General features: G+C 59.2%; 1 long non-coding RNA gene across 1 annotated transcript in view; it reads left to right on the top strand.

Annotated features, from left to right (window-relative positions):
• Positions 1-6,368: 6,368 nt before the first annotated feature.
• The window catches only part of LOC119104416 (uncharacterized), a 50,143-nt gene continuing 31,202 nt past the window's right edge, over positions 6,369-25,309 (top strand). Inside the window, exons 1-2 of the long non-coding RNA XR_005094920.1 lie at positions 6,369-6,664; positions 20,853-21,011. This is a non-coding gene — a long non-coding RNA (uncharacterized LOC119104416). The remainder of the gene's footprint in view (positions 6,665-20,852; positions 21,012-25,309) is intronic.

Raw genomic sequence — 25,309 nt, 5'->3', positions numbered from 1 at the left:
TTATCACATAAAGGATATTTGACCTTAAGAAACAGCTTAGGCTATGACCTATCACTCTATCACTAGGTCACTCTGACCTATCGTCGTCCTGACACGGGCGATGTGTCGAGCTCTCATGCAGGGACAATAGCAAAGTAGATTGGCTGGTACAGCTTTTTGCACTTTAAACTGGTGTTACTTTGTATGATCTTTGGGCTGATAGCGCGCTTTTCTTTTTATGTAAAAACTATGTGTTTAAGATGAGGCATGATGTAATGATAAAATGCCATGGCCTGCCAAGAAGCTGTAACGCCGCCATAATGCTGTCCAAAGGGGTCAGCCTGGGATGACTTATTTCACACGCGGCCGGACCTCCATGAAAAGAAGGCATAGTCATCACACGATCCGTTTCCGCATGTCTGGGCGCATTTGCTGATAGACCGACAACGGCGGCAGTAAAAACTACAGCAGAGATGACGCGATCACGTTACCCCGACCAGATGGGCCTTCCCTCGCATTCCATTAATTTTTAGAGTAAATTGTTAAGAGCGAGGCCGCTCAGAAAATGAGCCTTACCTTATCTGGCAGGACATTTTTCCACTCGGCTGATCCAGTTAATCTCACCACGACTCTCCACTAACTTAATGCGTCCTCAAGCTACGTGTTGAAATACGTTCATACGAGCCTTTATGAGTCCTTATGAGCATAAACTTGCACATTCATTCTACCGAGACCAGCAGCCTTATGGTATTTTGATCAAAAAACGACCCGTCGGCGAAACCTGCACGATTTCGCCGAGAGTAATGAATGTGATAATACAGAACTTCCTCCAAAAACGTTGTTTCGTGGCAACCAGTGTGTGAACAATTCACCAGCGCGTGATTCGTGTCGATTCTGGATCAAAGTTTTAGGGATCCGAATCATGGTTCGACTTAGAGGCACTATGCAGACAGAAATATTGCTGTGCTATAAACAATACTATGATTTAAACGGTACCATAATGCAAACAGTGTCATAATCTTAACAGCACAAAAACAGGAACAGTAATATACTTCAGGCCGTAGTGTAAGGGAGTCAGTACTATAATGCAAATTTTACTATGTTGTAAACAGTACTATAATGTGTGAACCTGTCCGGTGACTTCGCTGCCACTGGATGTTTTTGCCGTACTGCGCTTCGATGAACGTGCATGGCGTGGCTGCCTCTCACCCTGGCAGGAAGGCCGGGCGCTGGGGGGAGTCGAACCCGTGTCTCTGGTCTCGCAGACGTGCACTGAAACAGCTGCGGCGTCGTGCCTCATGTAGCGGCTGTGGTGTTTTCAAGGCGTTTAAGCAAGCAGATGGGTTTGTGGCAAACTCATTTTAGTCGGGCAAAGTGTTATGGATGCCGACCAAGGCTCACCCAAGGGCAGACGTAAAATGATGGTCTGGTCAGTATGTGAGCATGACACCCTGTGAAACGTGCAACCTATTTGCTTCATGTATAACTTGCAAGATCACGGAGGCCGCCGTCACGGAATATTTTGAATGTCACGACACCCAGCTTGTATCTGCCCACCTGGTCTTTGCAGCATGGTTGGAATCACAAACTATAAGGGCGTGAACAGATGTTGAGCCATATCGCACATCATCACAGTTTTTGCCAACATTACGATGTCCACGTAGGTCCTGTGCAGAACATTAACCGCAATAAATACTTAAAACCCGCAAACTGACCACAAGCCGTTTCGATGGTTCAGTTGGTTAGAGTGCCTGCCTTGCTGGGTTGGGTTCGAGTCGCTTTAGCCTCTCGCTGCTTGCTCGTAATTGGGATGGTCTCCGGCTGTTGGCAACAGTCGCGCTAAAGGTCAGGTGGCGTCAGAGAGCAGGGCAGTCGGTGGCGAACGTTAAGACACGTGCGGCTTCCGCCGCAAAATTCTATCGTGGATCTGGAATCTCACGATCGGATGGTGGGCCTGGGCTCACGCAACAAGCACTGCATAACGTGAGCACTGATCTAAGTAATGGGCCCAATCAAAAGTCTTGGACCAGGTCTAAGAGTGCATTGTTTTGCCAAAGTTGCCGAAGAGACTGAGCGGTATTTATAACTATTGGTAATTGCGGTTGTTGCCAGGAGCAGCGGTGCTTCACGTAATATTTCTGCAGATCTCCAATAAAGCCTAAAATGACACTATCCGCCACTCGGCCTTCCCATCCAACGACATGTTGCTCTTCCCCTGTCTCCCTCCGTACTTGCTCCATGTCTCTGATGTCCCTCTGGCCACCTCTCCCCCCACATCACTCCTCCAGTTACCCCCTCGCAACTGTTATCAGCCCCAGCAGTCTCCATCATGTGTTCTCAACTGCTCTTGCCCCCCCCCCTCCCCCCCGGCCCGAATCCTAGCCAGAATGCAGTGCCGCGCAGTCGCTGGAGAGCGCTCTCGGCTGGACACGCAACTTCTGCTAAAATATCAGTCCGCAGCCTGGCCCGGCCCGGCCAACCAGGGATGCGGCCCGCAGAAGCCCGCTGTGGTGTCATGCTGACCCAGCACGAATTCGCGAACATTGAGCTGAAGGAAATCTGTATTCTTCTCAACTGTCACCTGTGTATAAAATGTACGGTTGTTTATAAATCTGTATTCTTTTTAACGGTTGTTTGCATATAAGATGTACATAAAACACGTGTTTTAAGGCACATATAATGTACAGCCTTGTCTACTAAAAGCCGGTAGTAAAACGCATCGTTAAACAAGCATCATACATCACTAAAACAAGCATCTGCACTGCTTATCTAGTTCATTACGCTGTACAACAGCACACAAAACAGCCGCAATTTCATAACCCGGATTTATGAGAGGAATCCATGTTCTTGTATAGTGTGTGTCGCCTTTTAATGAATACTTCATGTGACGGTACAGAATGATTCCCGCACGACAGGTTTGGAATGATTCACATTTTCCTGTTACCACAATACATATTACCTTGCAGAATGTCAGCTACCGCGCTTTGTGAGCCGCTGCGTACAGATAAACCAATCATATTTTGGCAGATGATTCTGCTCGTGCTATAATTATTAGCATCATTTGGTTAACATTATTACCAAGAGCAAACATCATTCGTTTTCAGCAGTGCCACAAAACCCGGAATTGTTGTTAAATGGTGGAGCAACAGTTCGACAAAATGGAAGTCTGAGCAGAGTTTGTCTAATACATCCGTTCACACGGTCTGATAGCAGTAACTTTCAAAACTATACAAAATTTACACGTTAAAAATAGTGGCGATCTCAGCAAGGGTGTGGTACATAGCATATAAGAGTTTTTGCTATCGCTGTGGTAAATTGCACGCTCTGGCGTGTACGCAGGCATAAATGAACACACTCTAAAGCATCACTATTCGTGTTTAGACAACTGTGACGCATCTGATACGCAGGTACCCGCGGGCTGTAATGACAGTGAGCGAGGCTTGAGCATTGAAAGTCACAGGGCTTCGAGATATTGGCTCTGCGCTATGGTCTGTGCATGAAACGAAAAAGTTGGTTGCACCTCACCCTCGCAGTAACAGCAAAGTACAGTATTTTTTCTGCGTTTATACACAGGATCTCGCTGACTACTACTGGATGAACACATGCCAGGGCTGGGAAATCTTGATGGTTATTGTGTACTTTTTGGGTGAAACTTTTCATAACGTTATTATATTTGAGCAGCATGGTTTGTTGGTGTGATGTGTGCCGTGGGTTGTCATGATCCAAGGCCCTTGTTATAAGAATAAAAAATGCTATTATTATATTGTGGGGTGGCAGTGCACTCAAGTTTTTGGGAAGATTTGAAATTCTAAGTCCAGGGCAAAATTTAATAACGAGGATTGCTTAGATTTTTTCCCCCACAAAAGCCGACCAAGTCTGTTCAGCAGGCCACCCATAAGCCCGCGTGCTCCTGCTGAGTCAGATGTGACGGGTTAGCAGGCCAAAAAGCCGCGTCTCTTTTCTGGACTTTGGTCACCACGATCCGTTCCCGTCACTGCGGCCCTCCACCATTGCCCTCCGGCAACAGGCGGGCGGGAGGGAGGCTCGTCGCCGGAGCCGGCGATATCGACTTCCAAATACATGCAGATAACGGCTGTAAGAGCGGACATAGATCGCTGGTTAAAGGTCGGTGTTACGGCGAAAGACCGGTGGCGCATTGGATGCTCCCTGGCGACAGTGCTTCGGGTCGCCTCTCGACGATTACCGCGAGAAGCCGTGACGTCATATTAACTATAACACTTGGCGACAGGGTTCGTTAAGGGGGAGTGCCACTCCCATCTTTGGAGCATACTAAAAAAAGAGCTCTCATGCATTGTTAGGACTAGTTGAGTGTAGTGATAGCACTGGGCAGCGTCACTGCAGCGCCGTCGAGAAATGATAAGGATATATGTCTGAATTATTTTGGAATCCAAATTATGCTGCCCACGCCCTGCAAGAGCACCATCCAGTGCTATTATGCTTCTTTCCTGCAGTCGCGACCACCGCCGTCATAACAACGACCTCGCACACCTCTCTACTGGTGCGAATAAAAGAGCATTCACTGATTGGCCCAGCGGGTAAGAGCCTGTTGCCGAGAAGCTGGTTGGTTGAAATTTGAACCAGTGCGTCACATTATGTGATATACTCGCTTTCGAAAGCCTAAGTGCGCCTCGGACAAAACCCTGCGGTAAATGCCATAGGGAAGAAATCAAAAGCCATAATATAATGTTTCGTTGAATTCGCAGGATAATAGCTTCATGTTCGCCTATCTTTTTATCTAAACAGAGTATCACAAGCTCTCTTCGCATGAAGTACACAAACGTTTCGACACATTAGTGTGTTGCAAACATTGCAGGGCAAACACATTAAAAAGAGCAGGACAAATGAAATGTGGTACTTGCATGGAGGTGAGCAGGGAGTTACATGATATTTCTTCCGCAGGGCCGGCTACTTCAGCACGAAAGTCCTGAGCTTTTCAGAAAGATTTCAAGAAAAGCTGGCATTACCGATCATATTGTACACGCATGGTGCAGCAATGAGTGAAAAGTACAAAAAGGTGGCAGAACCCTATCGAGTAGTGGGCGTGAGCTCTCAGCGAGAGGCAGGGTCATGCTTTGCCGGTTTTTTTTGCTTTATTTTGAAGGGATATAATCACAAGCGGAGACTCATACAATAATTGGGGGAGCGGCAAATGCTAGGTTTTTTCTACAAACGGATTGTTATGTAACTCACCTCGATTTCTTAATGAATCTTCTTAAATTGAATTATTGTTTCATTTTAAGCTTTTCAATCTATTCACTTGTATTTCCACCGGGATATTATTGTCGACTCGTTACGTTACGATACGTTTACGTGCGCATGTTATGTTAGGTTCATAACTGCACCAATTTGACAATGCTCTTTCGTACCCCAGGTGTCGCCCTTCAGTGCGACCATGATTCATATGAATACAGGGGCGCATACAGGACCTCACAATAGTTGGACAGACCTCTTATCCTTTCCACCAAAAAAGTCTGAGCGTACAGCAGGACACACGAAATGTTTTATATAGCGTATAACAACATCGCATGTTTTCAATCTACCCATTTGTACGTGGGTACTTTCATTCATAATGGATAACATTGTTTCACATGCTCACTAATGCGTGTAAAAATGACCTGAGGAGGGGGCACACACCTCTACTGAGGACCCCTGGAGCGCATCGCTGTAGGTTTAAATGGAAAGTGTAATCAAAGGCAGTGGCAATGCCAATGGTGGCCTGATGTGCTCTTCACAGGACAAGCGCGCTTCTGAGTTCCTAAGATTGGAGAACGACGCCGACGAAGCTGATTTAACGCCGCCGGGGACCCAGAAGTCAAATTTCTCAGCAATTTGTAGTACTCACGCACAGGAAAATGATAATACCATTTTTCAAGTGACACGAATGTCAGTGCATTGTTCCTAGTTTAGAGCAGGAAACTCTCGACCACCAACGTGTTCGGTACCGCGCATTTCCCACCTGCTTGCACTGGCATCACGAACGTTTTACCGGTGGTCAAACCGCAAGATAACCGGGATTTTCCCAGAGCTGCGGCCTTGCCACAGTCGCATTTCTGTAGCCACCCAGCTGACTCCGGCCGACCTCCCCAGTTGGTGCGACTGGAGCCGCCTCTGCATATTCCTTTCTATTTTCATCATGGGCGTACAAACAGCGACGAGCGGTCGCCCAGCGTCGGGCGCTCCCCGCACTGACCGAACCACTAATTGTCAGGATGTCTCGCCATCACGGATTCGCCAGCGGTGCGAGCCGGTGCCGGTGCGGGCCAATGAGAATGCCCGACACGATTCGGGTGAGTCCAATCAGCCGACTGAGGGGTGGCCGTTATGCGGCAGCTGTCACCAGCGCCGCGGACCGCAGAGGGTCGCGCGTGTTCGGACGGGGTGGGTGTAGCGCGTGTGCGGATAGGAGGAGGACCTCACGATCGAGGCGTTGGTGGCGATTGGTGACAGTTGGTGAACGGTGGTGATTGGGTGGTGTTCGGACGATTTTCTGGGACGGCTGCGATTAACTCAACGGACCAGGTGGTGGCCCGTGCGTGAGCGATTTGAACTCTGAGACGGACTCTTGTGGACTCGTTTGTGCTGATTATTCTACCAGTGTTCTGCCTTGTTTTGGCGATGCGGTGGAGGGGGGCTTCTTAAAACTGGATTCTTCTCGAGAAATGATGTGAGTACAACCGTCGTGAACATACCGCTCTTCCAATGTCACGCTTGTTATGGCCTGTCATTTACCAAACACACTTGAGTGATAACATTTAGGGCTCTGAGGAATTAAGCACATCGTTTTCCCCGCCACCATGGTCGTTACTCGAAACGACGGCCATCGCGAGTCTCAAGCACGCCCCTGGACGATCCGTGAAAGACAACAGCCCACACCGCCATAAAGCCATTCATTCCATTCATTGTGACCACGAGTGGCGTTTTTCCAAAGCGGAGGTGCCCTCGCGGTCGAAGCACGCGCCGCATGCGGCGATGAGCGACCGGCTCTAGCTTCCCCGCAACCTCTCGCACCGGCGTCCACCACGGCCGTGTGGATGGTGTGACTTGACGCCCCTTGAGAGTGTCGAACGGCGTGGCTTGACGCCCGGTGAGGGTGTCGCGCCGTGTTGAGCGGCGCTGAACGCGACCCCGGGTTCCGGAGGCCGTAGGGCCGCTGGCGGCAGCACGGTCACCCGGCCTGGCCGCCGAAGGGGTGATGTCGCCGCCGGTTGGGCCGACAGTGGGGGCAGTCGGCGAGACCAGTCATCCATTATCCGGGACGTGCCCTCGGCCCGAGGGCGGCGCGTGGGAACGGATTCCGACCCGGGGTGTTGAACCCGGCTACTGGCCGCTTATTTGTCCCGTGTTCGTCACGCGGCGATGGATGGCTGGCGCCGAGTGACGCGGTATGCGCGAGGGACGCGGAACTCTCGCCGCCCGCCGTCCTATCGTCCCCTCCGTAAATCGTGGGCCGGCCAACCCTTCCGCACGCATTCTTCAGTCCTCGGGGGTCGCAGAGACGGAACGTTGATGGCGTCTCACCGATTCGTCACATGGACGTAGGAACATGGGGGTCGCGATCCCCGCTCTTACAAAATGTTGATCATTTACGCCATGGTGATGCATGGAAATAATCGACTTCAGAATTGGTATCCCTCCACCCGCATCATGAAGCGTATTCCTACGCCTACGCGTCATGCTCTTCCGACTTCTCATAATCAGCCCCTGCGACTTCTGCACGCGCTGCTCATTACGTCTCCCCCACATACCTGGCGCCCCGTCGGCCACCTTTGAGCCGAGCCGGCGGCGCCGGCGCCCCTCGTTCCCGCACTTTACGAGCAGGCGCCTTCCCAGCGCGGGAGCAGAGGCGGCCCTGCCGGCGTCGCCGGCCCGCGAGAGCTACCGGCCGCGGCGCCGTCCGGGGCCAGTCACCCCGGCGGCCGCTACGGTCGGCGGCGGCGGCCGGCGCCAGGGCACCACCCGCCGACGGTCGGCACCCGAGCTGCTGGGCACCTCCGACGGCAGCAGGCGGTCCCGCCGCCGCCGCACGAGAGCCTTGGTCATCCCGCGACGCCGTGGCCGGCCCCTCCCCAACTGAAGTGCCGCCGCCGAGGCTCGGAGACTGGCCGCCTGGCGGGAGATTGGGTACAAATACCTGCAGGCAGCTTCGGCCTGAACTCGCGCAACAACGGACGTTTTTGTGAACCTGGCGATCGCCTGGCTTTCTCAGCAGGACGGTGCATCGGCCAAGTTTCTTAACGGTATATCATAAACAATTTGAGTGCTTCCCTTTCTTTTGTGAGGGTGAGGGTTTCGTGCTGAAGGGTGTCGGATTTCGATGGGAGGGGATCAACGGCTTCGACGTTGAGCAATAGCGGACTCCAATGTTTTGAAGAGGCGCAGCTGCCGAACTGTTGACAGCGCGAGCGGTTTCTTGCGTGGGGTGTCTGGGCGATTGGGCGGCTCTGGATGCTTATAGCTGCTGCTGCTAGGTGACCATCGGTTCTCAGTACGGAAGCTCGCCGGACTCATTCCCAGCATAGGCAGGTAGTCCTCCGAACAGGTTCGCGTGATAAGGGCGTGTCTTCTGACGTCATAGGCGTAAACAAATGGTTCCCCACGCGGGGCATCCGGCTACCTCCTCCAGCTCCCTTAGCCCCTCCAGCGCCTCCAGCTCCGGCAGGCTCCGGCAGCTCCGGCAGTTCTGGCAGTTCCGGCAGCTCCGGCAGCTCCAGTAGCTCCGGCAGCTTCAGTAGCTTCGGCAGCCTCAGCAGCTCCGGCAGTTCTGGCAGCTCGCAGTTCTGGCAGCTCTAGGAGCTCCGGCAGCTCCAGTAGCTCCGGCAGCCTTAGGTAGCTTTGGCAGCCCGGGCAGGCTGCGGAAGCTCCAGGCAGCTTCAGTAGCCCTGGTAGCTCCGGCAGCCTCAGCAGCTCCGGCAGCTGCGGCAGCCGCGGAACCGCAGCTGTCAGCGGGGCGGACCTCCGAATCTCCTGGACTTGTGCACGGCTGTTTCGCTTCGGCACCGGCTTTCTTTACTTCCCCACACCATAAATCTCGTGATGAGCTTGTCCAGCGCCCGGAAATTGTCAGTCGAAAGTCCCGGAAGTCCCCGTTACCCACGTTTGCGGTCCAACACTGCTGCGGGATGGGTGGGGTGAGGGGGGGGGAGGGGGAGGGAGGGGATGCTGCTGCTCCGGCATAGGGGATGAGTTCGTGAATCTTGGCTCGAACTGTCAGGCTGGCTGTCCGAACAGTCGAAGATGATGCCGAAGATGAAGATGACGGGTTGTCACCTCCGCGCTGCCGCGTGACCGTGGCCTTCCCGCGTGCGCGCTGAACAGGCCGCCTGACGGCTGCACTCGCTGCGACAGCACCCTTTTCCGCCATCGCTGCAACATCTCAGACGGGGCTGAACACGGCGCTGTGGAAATGTGGTCTCGTTCGTTTGTTGTTGTAAGGCGGACCGGACTCGGCTGTACCTTCACACCATAGACAGCTGTGTTTGCCTCCGCTGGTGTCGTCATTGAACTTGTTTTGCACCTGCTGCTCGTGGCGCACAGCTACATATGTGATAGAGCCTATGCATGTAGGATGGCGTCTCCGATCGTACCTGATTGTCGACGGCCGGTGTTCGTTTTTACCCACGAGAGCCTTTCGTAACTGTCGCGCAATGGCAACCATTCGCCCATTTTCCAGAGTCCACTGGATAGGCACTACAACACCATCTGCCCGGCATCCTGCACCCAGTGCAGTACACTATCCAGCGCAGTGCCCTACGCCTTCTGTAGTACGTTGCATCCATTGCAGTACCCTGCATCCAGTGCAGTGCCCTGCACCTTCTGCAGTACCCTGCACTCAGTGCGGTACCCTACACCCATTACTGTACACTGCACCCCGTGCCCCGCACCATGTTTTGTACCCTTCGCGCGGTACGTTTACATGCGCTTACCAATACCTTGATCCCAATAGCCACAGCGCGATGCCTCGCGTCCAGTGTCCCATTACCCCGCTCAGGACGCGTGAAGCGCGCAGCGCACCCCCCCCCCTTCCCCCATGCCAGTGGCCGGCGGCCCCGGCCGGGTGCGTTGGTCGGTGCCACCTCGGTGGCTCCGGCGGCTCCGGCGGCTCCGCGGCTCCGGCGGCTCCGGAGGCTCCGCGGCCGGGCCGGCGTGGGAACAGGCCGGCCCGTCGCGCAACGCCGCCCGGCCTGCTGCTGTCCTCCGGCGGCGGGAGCGGCGGCCGCGGGTGTTGAACCGTGTCACGGCGACACCCGCCAGAGCTCACTCAGACCGGCGGCGACACCCGCCAGAGCCCCGGCGACACCCGCCAGAGCTCACTCAGACCGGCGGCGACACCCGCCAGAGCCCCGGCGACACTCGCCAGAGCTCACTCAGACCGGCGGCGACACTCGCCCGAGCAGGCTTAGACCGGCGGCGACAAACGGTGGAAGGGGGGGGGGGGGGGGGCGTACGGCTTGTTCAAGACCCGCCTGGGTCTGTGGCGTCTTGAAAGCCGGTCGTGCTAATGTTCCGAATCAGTTGCCGTCAGCTCCAGTCGATCGTTACCAGAGGCGTTCAGCCCTTTATTGCCTATTGTTTCGGTACTTTACCTGGCAGCTGGCTGGTTTGCTTGAGGAAGCGCTGGTGTTGACGTCTGCGGCGGGCTCGGACGCCGCGCCCCCTCAGCTGTCGCCGCTTGCCCAGCGTCACCGGCGGCGGCACGCGAGGCAGCCGCACCGGCCATGAACTCGGCACACGCGAACTGTGTGCTCAATGACCACCTTCTCAGCATGACTGCGTATGGCGTGGTCCGTCGTGCGCCTTCACGTGGCTGTCGGCGCCTTCACGTGGCTGGTCGTGAGCCTTCAAGTGGATGTCGGACACCTTACGTGGCTTGTAGTGCGCCTTCACGTGGCTGTCGTGCGTCTTCACGTGGCTGTAGTGCACCTTCACGTGGATGTCGTGCACCTTCACGTGGCTGTCGTGCGTCTTCAAGTGGCTGTCGTGCACCTTCACGTGCTGTCGTGCGTCTTCACGTGGCTGTCGTGCACCTTCGCGTGGCTATCGTGCGCTTCACGTGGCTGTCGTGCACCTTCACGTGGCTGTCGTGCGTCACGTGGCTGTCGTGCACCTTCACGTGGCTGTCGTGCGTCTTCACGTGGCTGTCGTGCACCTTCACGTGGCTGTCGTGCACCTTCACGTGGCTGTCGGCGTCTTCACGTGGCTGTCGTGCGCCTGCACGTGGCTATCGTGCGCCTTCACGTGGCTGTCGTGCACCTTCACGTGGCCGTCGTGCGCCTTCACGTGGCTGACGTGCGCCTGCGCGTTCACGGGGCTGTCGTGCGCCTTCACGTGGCTGTCCGTGTGGAGCTGCTTTCCTCCTCGCGGAGGCGGTGCAGCGTTAACCTCATAAAACGCGGGGGAGTGGAGTCGTGGCCTGCTTGGGGCGGTGTCGTGTTTGTCGGCACTTCAGTCACGTGAAATTCTGCTCCGGGAACATTTCAGGCGTAACCGGTACACACGCGTGCTCTGCCACAGCCGTGTTCAGATTTGTCCGTGCTGTATATAAGCGATCAGTGCACTTGATTCAGGGCAGCCGTCGAAGTTCTCGCTGGCTTGACATCGTTCCCACAGGCGCCGGCTGCGGGCCGACATTCAATGTCATTCACATGGTTTGATCTGCAATGTCACCCGGCCTTCGTGGCATTGTCTTCACTGAAGTTGCCAGTGTCCTAGGCGCAATCCCCTCCGCATTCGTGCGTCACACGCACTCTGTTCGCAGAGCCTCTGTCTGCATCACGTGATGCAGACAGAGGCTCTGATCACGTGGCCCGTCCAATCGTGAGAACCATCTAAGGAAGCGGGGATGGGGCGCGGGGTGGGGAGGGGGGGGGGCCGTTGTTGGTCATCCGGTGTGTAGCCTGCCCTCGCCTCGGATCGATTACGTCCGGAGCGGGGGGGGGGGACGGGGTCGGGGATGTCGTCCACAGGTGGCGCCCGGCGCGTCACAGATGCTCTGTGGCGGGAGGGGGCGGGAGCAGGGGGGGGGGGGGGGGCACGTGCGGCGGGGCCTGGGTCGCGGCAGAGCGCCGGGCGCGGGCACCTGGCGCGCCGGAGGCCGGCTCGCCAGGTGGGGGCCGGCGGTCGCCTGCTGCCCGTCTCCGCGGCCTGGGGCGCGGACGGCGCGCCGGCCGGAGCGGCCGCCCAGCCGCTGCAGTGGGGAGACATGACACCGCAGTCAAACGGCTTCAGGTAGCGACCGGGCGCCTCTGAACGGGTGGGCTGCGCGCGGCACCCGACCGGCAGCCAACCTTTCCTCGGTCTGCAGCGCACGTGCCACCCGACACGCAGCCAACATGTCACCAGACGCACAGCCAACATGTCACCCTACGCACAGTCAACATGTCACCCGAGGCGCAGTTCACATGTCAGCCAGCACGCAGCCAATATGTCACCTGACGAACAGCCATCATGTCACCCGACACACAGCCCACGTGTCACCCGACACGCAGCCCACATGTCACCTGACACAAGCCAATATGTCACCCGACACACAGCCAACACGTCACCCGACATGCGGCCAACATTGCCCAGCATCTTCATGTTTCCCATCGTAAACAGCTGAGTTTCGCATCGTTTGGTCCTGTTGCTAGCTTGTAAGTGTAAACCAGACGTCTGCATCGATTTGCAAGCGATATCGGCCTGGCCAGTGGTAAGAGCTCTCAAATATGATTCCACTGCGCCGTCCCAGACGCAAGGTCTGAGTGCGCGGCTGCCTCAGCAGCAGGTCGTCCGCCGCCCCCGGTGGCAGTCACCTGGCCGCTGACGCCCCCCGCCCCCTCCCCTCCCCTCGCTGACGGCCGCCCGCCGCCGCGGGAGACCATTGTGGCCCGGTTTGTAGCGCGCGCCGGCCCGCCTACCGCGCCAGCCGCCGCCGCCGCCGCCGCCGCCGGCAGGCCAGACGCTGACAGCCGGCCGGCGCGTTTGGGAACCCCAGTTTGAGAGCCGCCGCGCCAGCGTGAGCCTGAGGCCCGGAGCGTGTGGTGGGCGCGGCGGGCGATGAAAGCGCGCTGGAGGGCGGGGGCGGGGCGGACTGAGGTGGTCCCCGGCCTCGGCCCTCGCTCCCGCCACGCTGTTTACCCCGGTGCGACGACGGCGGGCGGCGGCTCGGCTAATTGCCGGACGGACCAGGCGGGTGGCGACCGTGGACGGCTGAGGTGCCCACCCAGTCCCACCCCGCCGTGTGGGGCAGCCCAGCCAATCGCCGCTTGTGTCGCCACGGTGGAATGCGCGGCCAGCCGCGCGGAATGCTACGTCGATCGCTCGCGCGGCCCCGCTGCCCCCTCCCCTCCGCAGACCGCTGTGGGAGCGGCGGCGGCAGCTTTGAGCGTCCGCGACTGCCGGTCGGACGACCTTTGCGTATCGCAACCTCGGAGCGGATCCGGTCCGGCCGCTCGGTATCGTCAACAGGCCGATTGGCGGCCGACGCCTGGCAGATACGGAGGCCGGCGCGCGGCGCTCGTCCCAACGGGCCCGGCCCGGCTCGCCTGGCTCTTACTGCACCCTCCGGACGCCGCAGAGACGGCCCAGATGCGACCGCCGTGACGTGCCGTGACGTCATCGTCTTTTGTGCGCGTCACGTGACGCTGGAGCCCCGCCGAAGCGGTGTTGTGGCTGGCACAGGTCGAGACATAAACTGATAGGCGCCGATTCGGGAGGCTTCGTAAGCAGCAGGAGTCTCTTGTAACAAATCAGTGGACCAAAAACGGCGTGCCCGTGGTCGCACCTGAGCGTTTGCTGGGCATCATCCATGAATGCTTTTAGAGGTAGAGGACTGAAAGATCAGCGCCCACGTGATGTGCAATAACATCGTCGCTGTTTGCGAAAGGCTGAGATATTTATGAATGAAATGCGTTATATTTTTGTCTCCACATTTTCGCTATTTGCTTTATTTTATTTACACAGACATATTCCTATGTCTGCCCATTGGTGCGTTTGATTGAGTCATAAGGTTGTGTCATCCCCCAAACATTTTCACGTCGACCATGTGTGGCCAACTGCATACCGTCGCGTCATACAAGACACCGATGCCGACATTTGACACCAGACCCCGGATGCCGCCACTCTGCCCCGCCGGTCTAGACCCTCCGTGTCCCTGCCGCGCCGCAGGCGTCCGCCACCATGGCCGTCCGGAGCGGGTGCAAACCTGGCGTTGATGTCATCATATGATCCGGTTTGTCTTGCAACGCACCAAGTGTTACCTTGCACCCCTCGATGTCCGGATGCGCCGGTGATGCCTTCCGTACACCATGTACAAACACTCATGCATAATTCACGCGCCGTATTCAGTGTCAATGCCGGGATGCACCCAATCGTACACCGGGTCGGCTGAGTGAGAGCGTGTGCAAAAGCTGCCGTGCGGGTCATTTCTCGAATGCAACTACGATCAGATATTTTTAGCACAGTTTCTCGGTCTTGACTCGGTTTTTTACCACAGTTTTTAACTCAAGGCTTTCGGATCCTCTGTTTTGAACCACCGTGCCATGATCTGTTGCGGGTTGGATATTGCTATTTAACTTCCCCCGGGCTGCGGAGACGGGAGCTGAAGTCCATTCTTGGTCATATGAAGTCTACATCGTGTGTCTTGACATTGATATAGTCTCTCCCCGGGTGAGCCCGTCTCGCTGATGTGATCTCTCTCCGGGTGAGCCTGTCTCGCTGATGTGATCCCTCTCCGGTTGACCCCGTCGCACTGGTGTGGCCTCTCTCCGGATGACCTCGTCTCGCCGTCGTAGCGCACCTGTCGTGGCCGCGTGCCGCCCCCGCCGGCCGGCCCCGCCACGCGCCGGCAGGCCGGGGCACGGGGGACGCGGCCGACCCGGTCACCCCGACCGACCACGTGCCACTGTCCGGCTGCCGGGTCCGGGCTGCCGCGCCGGGGTCGATCTGGCGACGGACGTGGGCGGGGCGGGATAGAGGGGAGGACAAGAGGGAGAGAGGGAGGAGAAGACGGGGAGAGGGAAGGAGAAGACGGAGAGAGGGGAGAGAAGGAGAAGACGGAGAGAGGGGAAGAGAAAACGGAGAGAGTGGGAGAGAGGGAGGACAAGAGGGGGAGAGGGGAGGAGAAGACGGGGAGAGGGGAGAAGAAGCTGGAGAGAGGGGAGGAAAAGACGGAACGGCTGGTCCGTCGGCTGCTCTCATGGGCTGGCCTCTGTGGGGTCTTCGGTCATGAGACGCGTGTCACGCAGTGTAACGGTGTGATCGTAGGCCCGCCCGCATTGTTGCGCAGTCTTTGCTGGTCTTCCATGCGTTCGGATGCCAACACAGATCGCGTGAAAGCCAGAATACCGCGCTGAAGCATAAAGAGACAATATTCTGGAATATGGACCGCACAGTCCCGAGCGGCGCCGTCAGCAGGCGGCGCTGTATCTCTGTCATCTACGCAGCACGGCATTCACTGCGCGTCGCCCGCTGTCGCCGCCGCGGCCCACCCCCCTTCCGCGTCACCGCACACTCCTCACCGCCGTCGCGGCCCCCTCGCCGTCAGCGGCGTCCTCCAGACCGCGCCCCCCACCTCTCCTGACTCCGGCCGTGAGTGGACCGGCGGCAGCGGCGGCCGACCCGGCCCGGTCGGCGTGGCACGGCGCGCCAATTAGCGTCGCCGGAGAGCGGCGGCCGAGGTCAGCCGGCGTGCGCCGCGCCCGCTCAGGTCACGACTGGGTGAAGGTGTCGCCGCCGCCGGCCGGGCCGGCTCGACCGCCCCTGCTGGGACGCCGCTCAGTCGTGGCCGCACCGGGCGAGTTTGACCGCTCCGAGACCGGCTGCCGACATGCGACGTGGTGTTGATGATGCAGTCCCCCGGGTCAATGCCCAGCCCCCCCCCCTCCCGGTCAGCATCGCAGCCCCTCGATCGGAGGTCCAGGCGGTCCGGTCAGTGGTCTGGGCCAATGTCTCAGTCCTTCAGGTCATTGACCGGGGTGTGTGGCCGGCGCCTCCTGGTCCGCCTGTGGCCGGGAGCTGTCCTCAGCGCACCCTCAGACCGTGGCCGGCGGGCTAGAAGGTCGGGAGACCCTCCAGCCCGCCGTCTCCAGTCTGGAGATCGCCAGGCGACTCGGCAGAGATGGCTCGGAGGGCGCACAGGAGATCCTCGGCCTGCCCACTGCCCACATCCATGGGGCAGCGATGCCCCGACCTGCTCGACTCAGCCTGACTCGCAGAGCCCCGAGCCGCCATTTGACTCGACTCGACTCTCCGAGCCGCCGTTTGACTCGACTCGACTCGCCGAGCCGCCGTTTGACTCGACTCGACTCGCCGAGCCGCGTTTGATTCGACTCGACTCGCCGAGCCGCCATTCGACTTGACTCGACTCGTCGAGCCGCCATTTCATTCGACTCGACACGGCGAGCTTGGCTGGCCGCCGGTTTGGATGAATAGCTCGACATAATGATGCTCCCCGCGCGTGGCAGGCAATTGTGTGAGGGCTGCGAGCTTGTGTACACGCCCCACTTCACCGCCGTAACTGAACATAACGTCAAGAAGGCAACAAGGTGGCACACAGTCAATTTTATCGGTGTGGCGATCGATCGATCCATTGGTCCTCTTTAACTGTAGAAGAGTTTAACTGTAGAACCTTAACTGTAGAGCTGCGCATTCGGTCCTAACGTAAACGTGAGTACCAAATGCATAAAATCGCATAGTATAAAATGATATGCTGCAAGATGCATCTAATGCACATAACATGAATCGTGGGTAGCATGTGGATGAAATTCCTTGTGTTTGTTTTTGTATTATGTTAAAATTTTGTTTTACATTTGCAAACATCTTTATTGACAAGAGCCCAGCCGCCGTGTGCTGGGACTCACGCCCAGCAAGTGTGACCAACATCACGGGCGCGCCACCATCTCTCCTTGCCCCTGATCTGCGCCTGGGGGGCTGTCTCACGAGCCGTCGAGTGGAGACTGTCACGTGACCTGCCGCCGGGACTGTCACGTGAGCTGTCGCCAGAGCTGCTCCCGGCGGCGCCAGGGCGGCGAAAGTCGCTCGCGCTGCCGCGCCGGGGCGTCACGGTCCCGCGTCACGGACACGGCGCCAGCCCGGCACGCACTCTGTGACGAAAGGTGACACCGACTGCGCGCACCGCCCGCTTCCGAAGACCTGTCGCAAGGCGCCAGTGGCGGACCCAGTCACGGCAGAGGAGCGGTGCTGGCTCCAGGAGTCAGCGGCGGAGCCAGTGATGGCAGAGGGGCGATGCTGGCTCCAGGAGTCAGTAGCGGAGCCAGTCATTACCGAGGGACGATGCTGCCTGCAGGCGCCAGTGGCACGGTGGCCATCGGCCGGTAGGCGGAACGTCCCCTCTTCATGACCCGGGGGCAGAGACAAGCTGCTGAGCACTGGTGCTGTTACGGCACTGCCCAGGCAAAGACAACGAGACACGGAGGGAAAAGCGACGGTGGTCTTGTATGTGGTTGCATGGATGTAGCCTCCACTAGATGTTATGGTGTCGTGGAGGGGAGATGGAGATTCACGGGTGGTTATGTGACCTGAAATGGTGCTTTTAACGGGATGGAGATCGCGAGTACTCACGTATGCTCAATGCTGGGCGCAAACTCTTGCTATTGCAAATATGGAGAGGGCGTATGTCCCCGAGTCGCTTAGTGGTGACGCACAAGACAGCAAACCGCTGAGTGGCTCAGTTGAGACGCAGTTGGAGTGAAATGAACTGTTGAGAGAGTGGTCGCTTAGAGCGATTAAGCAAGTGGCTTTTCATTGGCCATCGATTGGTTGAATGTATATGTCGCGCTACACACAGAGCGCACCACGAGTGCTCGTACAAAAGGTTTCGAGGGCCATTGACAGGAGGAAGGTGATACCACTTCAGACCGTGCGAAGAGGAGTGTTACGTCAATAGAGCACTTCACGACATGCGGCTGGTAACGACACGAACCCCGGTTTCAGCCGATAGCATGACCACATGCCACCAAAGACCATCGGATGTTCACAAAGCGGCGAGAGGCCCGTCACGATCCGGGCAGCGGCGTCCCCTCCGGCCGACTCTGCCCGCCCCGCTGAGTCTGAGAGCGTGGGCAGCGGGCGGCGCCCCCCCCCCTCCCCCGCCCCACCGGCCCGTCTCCTGGCGACGCTCCTGCCTGCCGGCGGCTTCCACGGCTTTCTAAACAACAATGGAAGCCATTGTGGCGGCGCGCACATTGTGCTCTGCTGCCAAATGGAATGCGATAGGCTGGCGAGGTCCCCCTGGTGACGTCCCCTGCACGGATCGACGGAGGAGAGGGCTCGGATCGGCGGTGGCCCCGGCGCGTGGCAGTGACCTAATTGTCACGCCCCAGGGCTCCGGCGACCTCTCGTGGTCCGTCGCTTGAAGAGGCGCTGCCCGGGGCGGGGCGAGCAGCCTTCATGCGGGGGTGCCAGTCGCCCTGTGATCACTTGAGCGGCTTCTAGCCTGCTGGGAGGCCGGCGCTGGCGCGCGTGCCTCGGCCCGGCGCCGCGCGGGTCGCCCAGCGGGCGGTGACCTTTGGAGGGCGTCAGGCCGCCGGCCCCGGCGGGACGGTGGCTGGTGTGACCCGGCCAGGAGCGCCGTCGGTGGTGCTGTTCCGCTCCGGCTCGCGCCGGGTGCGGTGGGACCGACACGCCCCCGCCCCGCCGGCCGCCTCAAGGTGAAGCCGAGCAGGGCCCGCGTGTCAGACCACCCGTGAACGGCTGAACGGCTGGCTGCGGCCCTCGGAAAAATGGGCCACCCTCGTTCGCTGCAGACAGATGCGTTTATTTTTCATCGCTTCCGAAAATACGGCGGCTTGTGAGGTGCCGTTGTGCCAGGTGACTGAGGTTTGTCCCATCGGGAGCATGTGAATCGGCGTTCATTGAAACGCTTTGCTATTTGTGGCCTGGTTGAATGGCTCCATCGGTTGGTTCATATGGTAAATGGGCCCATTAAATGCTGAACGTCACTGGGTACCGCGGTGCGAAGTTATGATCCAGTGGGTGGCTTCTTGTCGTGGTAGCCAGCATGCCGCACTGCTCCCAGCTCGCGCGGTGAGGATGCTCCCTGGAACCCATCTGTGCCTCAGGTCATGGGTATTCACTATGCTGCGGATGTTTGGCGTCTGGATTACCGCCCGTTTTACGGTCCTATCATCTTGTCCTGTCTTGGCATAACGGCCAGCTTTAATAGCCTCCTAATTTCGCCTGTGCCGTTTAGGCTGTGACTTCATCGCGTTGGCGGCGAACACTGGCGCGTTCCTCCGTCTCGATGAGGACACGCGGCGCCGCCGAGGTCTTCGTGCAGGAGCCAGCGGGATGCATGAGAATCCTCTCTCGGCGTGAGCGGCGCATCGCTGCCGACAGGGCGGCGATCTGTGCCAGGCACGGTCCGTCTCAGCGCGCGCCACGCCCGTCCTGGGGTGCCGCCGACCTGTGACCCGTCGCTGACCTGGGGTCACGCGGGACGCCAAGCCCGGCGGCGGGCGGACCCGAGGCTCCTGTCGGTCAGTGCCGAGCTCTGCACGTGCACGGCTCGCTCACCTGTGACTCCCGGTGCCTGGCTGGTGAGGCTGGGCACGGTCGACTCCTACCGTACCAGCCAGGGCTTGTGAGCGCTTGACCTCTGTGCGAGGGAGAACACGGCTGCGGTCGTGGAGGAGGGGCTGCGTCTCGTGTCTCGACACGCGCTCTGCTTGCAGTTGACAGCAAGCCTAGCGCACTCTGGCCTAGAAGCCACATCTCCCAGTCCATCATGTTATTATTGGCTCTGCTTGATCCGTGGGGAGTTTTATGCGTTGCTATTTCTACATAGGTAATGGAACTGGTGGGAACCCCTTACGCTTTGTTAACTAACGTATTAGAAGCGGAACAACTGAAAGACAGGAGAAGATCAAACAAGGCTTGTCATATTGTGCTACCATATTGAGCAGGTTCGCTTCCAACAACCACGGCAAGTGAAGAGAGTGGGTGCCGTGATAACGCATGATACGTGATAACGTGATAACGTGATGATAACGCATCAGCCTGTCAGCACCTGACCAGCGCCACTACGCGTGCACCAGCTCCACCGGTGGCGCACCCGCAGCAGAAGTACTCACTCGTGTCGGCTCCGAGTCGTGACAATCCCTCACGCGGCCGTGACCTTGACACGGAGAGGCCCGTGTCCCGCCTCCGCCCGGCTGGCGGCGCCGTCGGGCCTGCCCAGCGGCCGTCTCTGGTGGGCGGGGGTCACCGCCCCCCCCCCCCGCTCCGCCCCGGCGCGCGTCACGCGTGACAGCGTACAGGGCGACGTCAGAGTGCGGCGGCCGCCCCCGGTTCATTCAGCGCGCCCGCTGCCGAGCGCGCGCAATTCATTCATCGCGGCGCGTAATTACGACAGCCGCCGGCGCGGTCAGCTGAGCGACGGCCCGGTGACAGGGGCGCCGCCAGCGACGGCAGGGGCGGAGTCAGGCGCCTCGGACGCGGTGCTCGGTTTGGTGTCAGTCGGTGCACCGTGCCGGTGATGTGACATGTGCTGTGCTGCACTCAGCTGATGCAGAGATGATGTGGAGTCGAACGATGATGCATTGTCGATCATTGAAAAGAACGAAGCGTTTCGTGCGGCTGTGGGCAAGATCGCGACACTTTCTCGATCTAAGCGACCCTGTGTTACCTGTGAATCCTGGATCATGCGTATTTTGATCCCGAATACGGCTGTGCACAAGCAGGGAGGGGATCAAAACCTTAAATCACGTGGAAAAATCTGCCTGTCGTCCTTCGCTCCCCCTGCTGCGGGATGTTTTCCGGTGTCCAACGCCGCGTGTGCCGCGCGCTGTGTGCAGCATGTGCCGTGTGTGCCAGCGTGTGACGGCGTGTGACGGCGTGCCTGCGGTCTGTGCCGGCAGTGACTGGAGCTCCGGGCCGACGCAGCAGCATCTCTCAGTCGTCACTACAGTATGGGGCGGACCCGCCCAGCAGCAAGCCCCGCCCACCAGCACCATGCACTTCCCGAATAAGGCGTACCAGCAGCACGGCGCGCCGGGGCCCGCCTACCAGCGCCAGGCGTGAGTACCAAGCGCCGGGTACCGGTACCGGGTACGGGTACTGCCCCTGGCGGTGCGTCGCGCACGTCGACTGACGACGAAGGCCTTAACGCGTCCGGCCTGGCCTCGGGCAGAAGGAGAACGCCGTTGGGGTCCGCACTGGTTGCCTGTAGGGCCTCTGCTCGAATTCCCCGGGGGATTCCCCGGCCCCGTTTGCAGGATGTACGGGGGATGCGGGTGACGGGGGATGTGGGTAGAGAGAAGACACGCGGCGTTGGCCAGATACTTTGCGGCCGCTGCGGTGGATTGTAGGCTCAAACTGGGCAGCCTTGACGAACGTATTTGGCGCGGTCTGAGACGGCAGAATTCTCGCATCACTCAGAAAAAAGCTCGAAGTCGTTGGTCTCAATTCTCACTTACAAATCTGAGCTGAACCTAACTGACAGACTGTTCTCTGTTGAGGGCCGTCAGCCTCAGTCGCTCAAATGTCAATGGGCCAATGACGCTCAGAATGACGCGACGTAACCATGGTAACGCTCTATGCCGCCAAATGCTTCGCTTCAGCGTGATTATGCTTCGGCAAACGGAAGCATCACTGCGCGGTGCGTGCTGCCCAGTGTCAATGGGCACGCCTTCGGTGCCGGAAGTGTAGCGGTTAACGAAGCTCTGCGTTAACCACTATGCGTCTGGGAAACCAGTGGTACGGGGTTCGATTCCCCGTGGTGCTCGCCCTTCCTTGCCAGGGTGAGAGGCAGGCGACGCCAAATGGCCTCAGCAGCTGAGTGCGTCGTAAAGCCCCAGTGACACACACACGCATACATCAATGGGCACGCCGCAAGCGTGCACCGTGCAGCCTGCGGTGTCGTAGTGGGCTGGTTTGGAACCGTCTTTGAGAGCGGAAGGGCGGCATACATCGAGGCGCCAGTGATAGCACTGTGCGGCGTGCGTCTGTCCAGCTTTGGCTTCGGGAGTGGATGCGTGGCGGCCAGATGCAAACCCAGGCACCACATGTCTGGAGAAGAGCCGGGATATGAACATCGGTCCCAAAACTAACGCGCTACGGTAGATCTGAAGAATGAGCGAGTGACGTGGAAATAGCACCCCCATTCCTCACCTGGATGCGCGCGTGGTGTCGGAACTGGTGTTCGCAAGGCCCAACGGACATAATTTCTGACTGCGGCCGGCGTGCAGTGTGGTCTGAATCTTCGGCGGGTGCGGGGTGGAGCGGTCGGTAGGGTGAGCCTGGGACCGAAGAGCCGGGCACGCAGCTGGTAAGGGGCACTTAACACACCGGGGCGCGGAGCTCCCAATGGTCAGCTGACGCAGCTGGAGGTGTCACTGGTCAGTTGACGCAGCTGGAGGTGTCAATGGTCAGTGACGCAGCTGGAGTGTCACTGGTCAGCTGACGCAGCTGGAGGGTGTCACTGGTCAGTTGACGCAGCTGGAGGTGTCACTGGTCAGTTGACGCAGCTGGAGGTGTCACTGGTCAGTTGACGCAGCTGGAGGGTGTCACTGGTCAGTTGACGCAGCTGGAGGTGTCACTGGTCAGTTGACGCAGTGGAGGGTGTCACTGGTCAGCTGACGCAGCTGGAGGGTCACTGGTCAGTACGCAGCTGGAGGGTGTCACTGGTCAGCTGACGCAGCTGGAGGGTGTCACTGGTCAGACGACGCAGAGGTGTCACTGGTCAGTTGACGCAGCTGGAGGGTGTCACTGGTCAGTTGACGCAGCTGGAGGGTGTCACTGGTCAGTGACGCAGCTGGAGGGTGTCACTGGTCAGTGACGCAGTGGAGGGTGTCACTGGTCAGCTGACGCAGCTGGAGGGTGTCACTGGTCAACCGACATGGCCAGGACGTGTCGCTTGTCAATCAACGTGAGCATCTAGGCGTCATATGTAAGAAATCACGCGCTTGTCGCGCCTGTCTCCCTCCTGCCGCCACCGGTGTTCAGTTGACCCAGGGCGCTTCAGCTTCGGTGCAACGCCACACTGAGCCGCGAAGAAAACCTTGTCGGCTCACAAGTCCGCCATCAACAGGGCGGCAGAGGCGCGGCCCGACCACTCAGAGAGCGCAGCGCCGTAGAGCTCCGTTGCCACCGTCCCAGCGGCCTGGCTTTCTGAGCCAGACCCGGACCAGACCCGACGCGGCGGTCCGGGGCCTGGCCCGGCGGTGGCCGCGGACGCCGCCGGTGAAGCGGTACCGCCGGGCCAGTGAGCGCGGCGACGCCTGCACAAAAGCGGGCCGCCGGAAGCGGGCGCCGGCGCGTTTTTGGGCGCGCGGCCCGGCGACCGGTCGCAGCCGGCGATCCGTATGCGTCGGAGCCGGCCGGCCATTTGACTATGCGTGGCCGGCGCGGAGAAAGTGCGGTGATAGTTGTTTTGGGTGGCGTCGGGCTGCCGCCCAGGGCCGCACGTGGGCCCGCCCCCGGGCGGTCCGGATCGCTGGCTGGCACGAGATTGGATGGAGCAGCTGGTACCGCGGTGGCCGCCCGTGCCACGCGACGCATATCTAGCGCAGATCTTCGCACTTTACCCGCAATGGCCCCTTGGGTGAGGCTTGATGGTAAGCGCCGGTGCCGATTGGGATCCGGTGCTTGACGCGTTGGTAGTCGGGTGGCTCCCGCCGCGACGGGTACCGGCGTGTTGTCTGCTGAGCCTCTCCGGTGGGTGGCGGCCTGCTGTTCCGGCTTCGTTTCGAATATCTGAATCCAGAGTGAGCGGGCTGAAGATCGAGCCGGCGATCGCCGGTCCGATCTGACCGGGCCTCGCGCCGGGCTGGGGGAACGAGCGGAGTGCGGCCTCTCACGGGCGGGCCTGTCGCCGCGTACGGCGGGGCGAGCGCGGCGCACACACCTGTCCTCCACACGCGTGGCGCCCAGCGCTGGCCAGTGACGTCGGCAGCCGTCCTCCACACGTGTGGCGCCCAGCGCTGGCCAGTGACGTTGGCAGCCGTCCTCCATGCGCGTGGCGCTCAGCGCTGGCCAGTGACGTCGGCAGCCGTCTTCCACGCGCGTGGCGCCCAGCGCTGGCCAGTGACGTCGGTAGCCGTCCTCCTTGCGCGTGGCGCCCAGCTCTGGACAGTGACGTCGACAGTCGTCCTCAACGCTCTTGCGGTGTCGCACCGCCAGCTGATCGGCGACCGATGCGGAACAGGCGTCGCTTGCGGAGCTGGTCACGAGCAGCCAGCAGCTGCAGCAGCCCGGCGGGGCCGGACACGGGCGTGCTGAACTCGACACCTGCACCGCCGGCCCCCGATCCCAGGGAACTCCGACCTTGACACGTGGCCGCTGGGACCAGGAAGAGAGATGTGGGGGGGAGGGGGAGGGGGGCGGGGGCGGCAGCCAGTCGCCCCGCCGCGGGACCTCCGGGCTCCGAGTGTTGAGTGCTCGTGCACGGCTCGTCGGCAGCCGGGCATGCGCGGTGAGCAAGAACACGAAGACCTTGAATATATTTGTTTGTGTAATGCCATTGTGGTGGCTGCTGCCGTTTGGTGCGCTCAGCGTTGTGATTGCGTCCAGGCCTCGTCTGGAGGTCGTAGGGAGAAGACCCCTGAGGAGAGGAGGGGCCCGCCCCGCCAGGGGAGGGAGGGGGCTGCCAGGGCGGAGAGGGATCCCGCTTGAGAGGAGGGAGTACCCACTAGAGGGGAGAGGGGTCCCACCAGCGGGAAGAGCTGGTCCGCCGGAGGGAAGACAGGACCCACCAGAGGGGAGAGAGAGGACCCACCAGGGAGAGAGAACCCATCAGAGGGGGACAGGACTCGCCATTGGGAACAGGGACCCTCCAGGATAGAGACTGGCATGAGCACCCCGGAAGAGCAGCCAGGGTTACGTGGGAAGGGAGATGAACAGAAGGAGAGTATGAAGAATGACACACGAGTGGGGCACAGAAATTTTTTTGCGGGCAGGCACATCAGAGACAGAAACAACTAGATAGTAAGAGGAGGAAGAGAGAGAGAGAGAGAGAGAGGGGGAGAGAGGTCACCATAACAGACAGGTGAAAGCGTCTTGCGTAGCAAACAAGCCGATAGCAAGCGTTCGTTCCCAAACAAAACATACTCTGCCGACCAGCGAAACCTGCATGCTAATCGCGGAATCCAGTTCGCCGTACCCCCACCCTCCCTCTCCCCTCTCCTCCCCTCTCTCCCTCTCCCTCTCTCCCTCTCTTTCTATCTTTCTCTCCCTTTCTCTCTTTCTCTCTTTCTCCTTTCTCTCTTTCTCTCTTATCTTCTTTCTCTCTCTTCTATCTCTATCTCTCTTCTCTCTCTCTCTTCTCTTCTCTCTCTCTCTCTCTCTCTCTCTCTCTCTCTCTCTCTCTCTCTCTCTG

This window comes from Pollicipes pollicipes, unplaced genomic scaffold (genome assembly GCF_011947565.3).
Source record: "Pollicipes pollicipes isolate AB1234 unplaced genomic scaffold, Ppol_2.1 Scaffold_6052;HRSCAF=7182_pilon_pilon_pilon, whole genome shotgun sequence".
Classification (NCBI taxonomy): Eukaryota; Metazoa; Arthropoda; class Thecostraca; order Pollicipedomorpha; family Pollicipedidae; genus Pollicipes; species Pollicipes pollicipes.
This window is presented reverse-complemented; position numbering and strand designations above follow the sequence as displayed.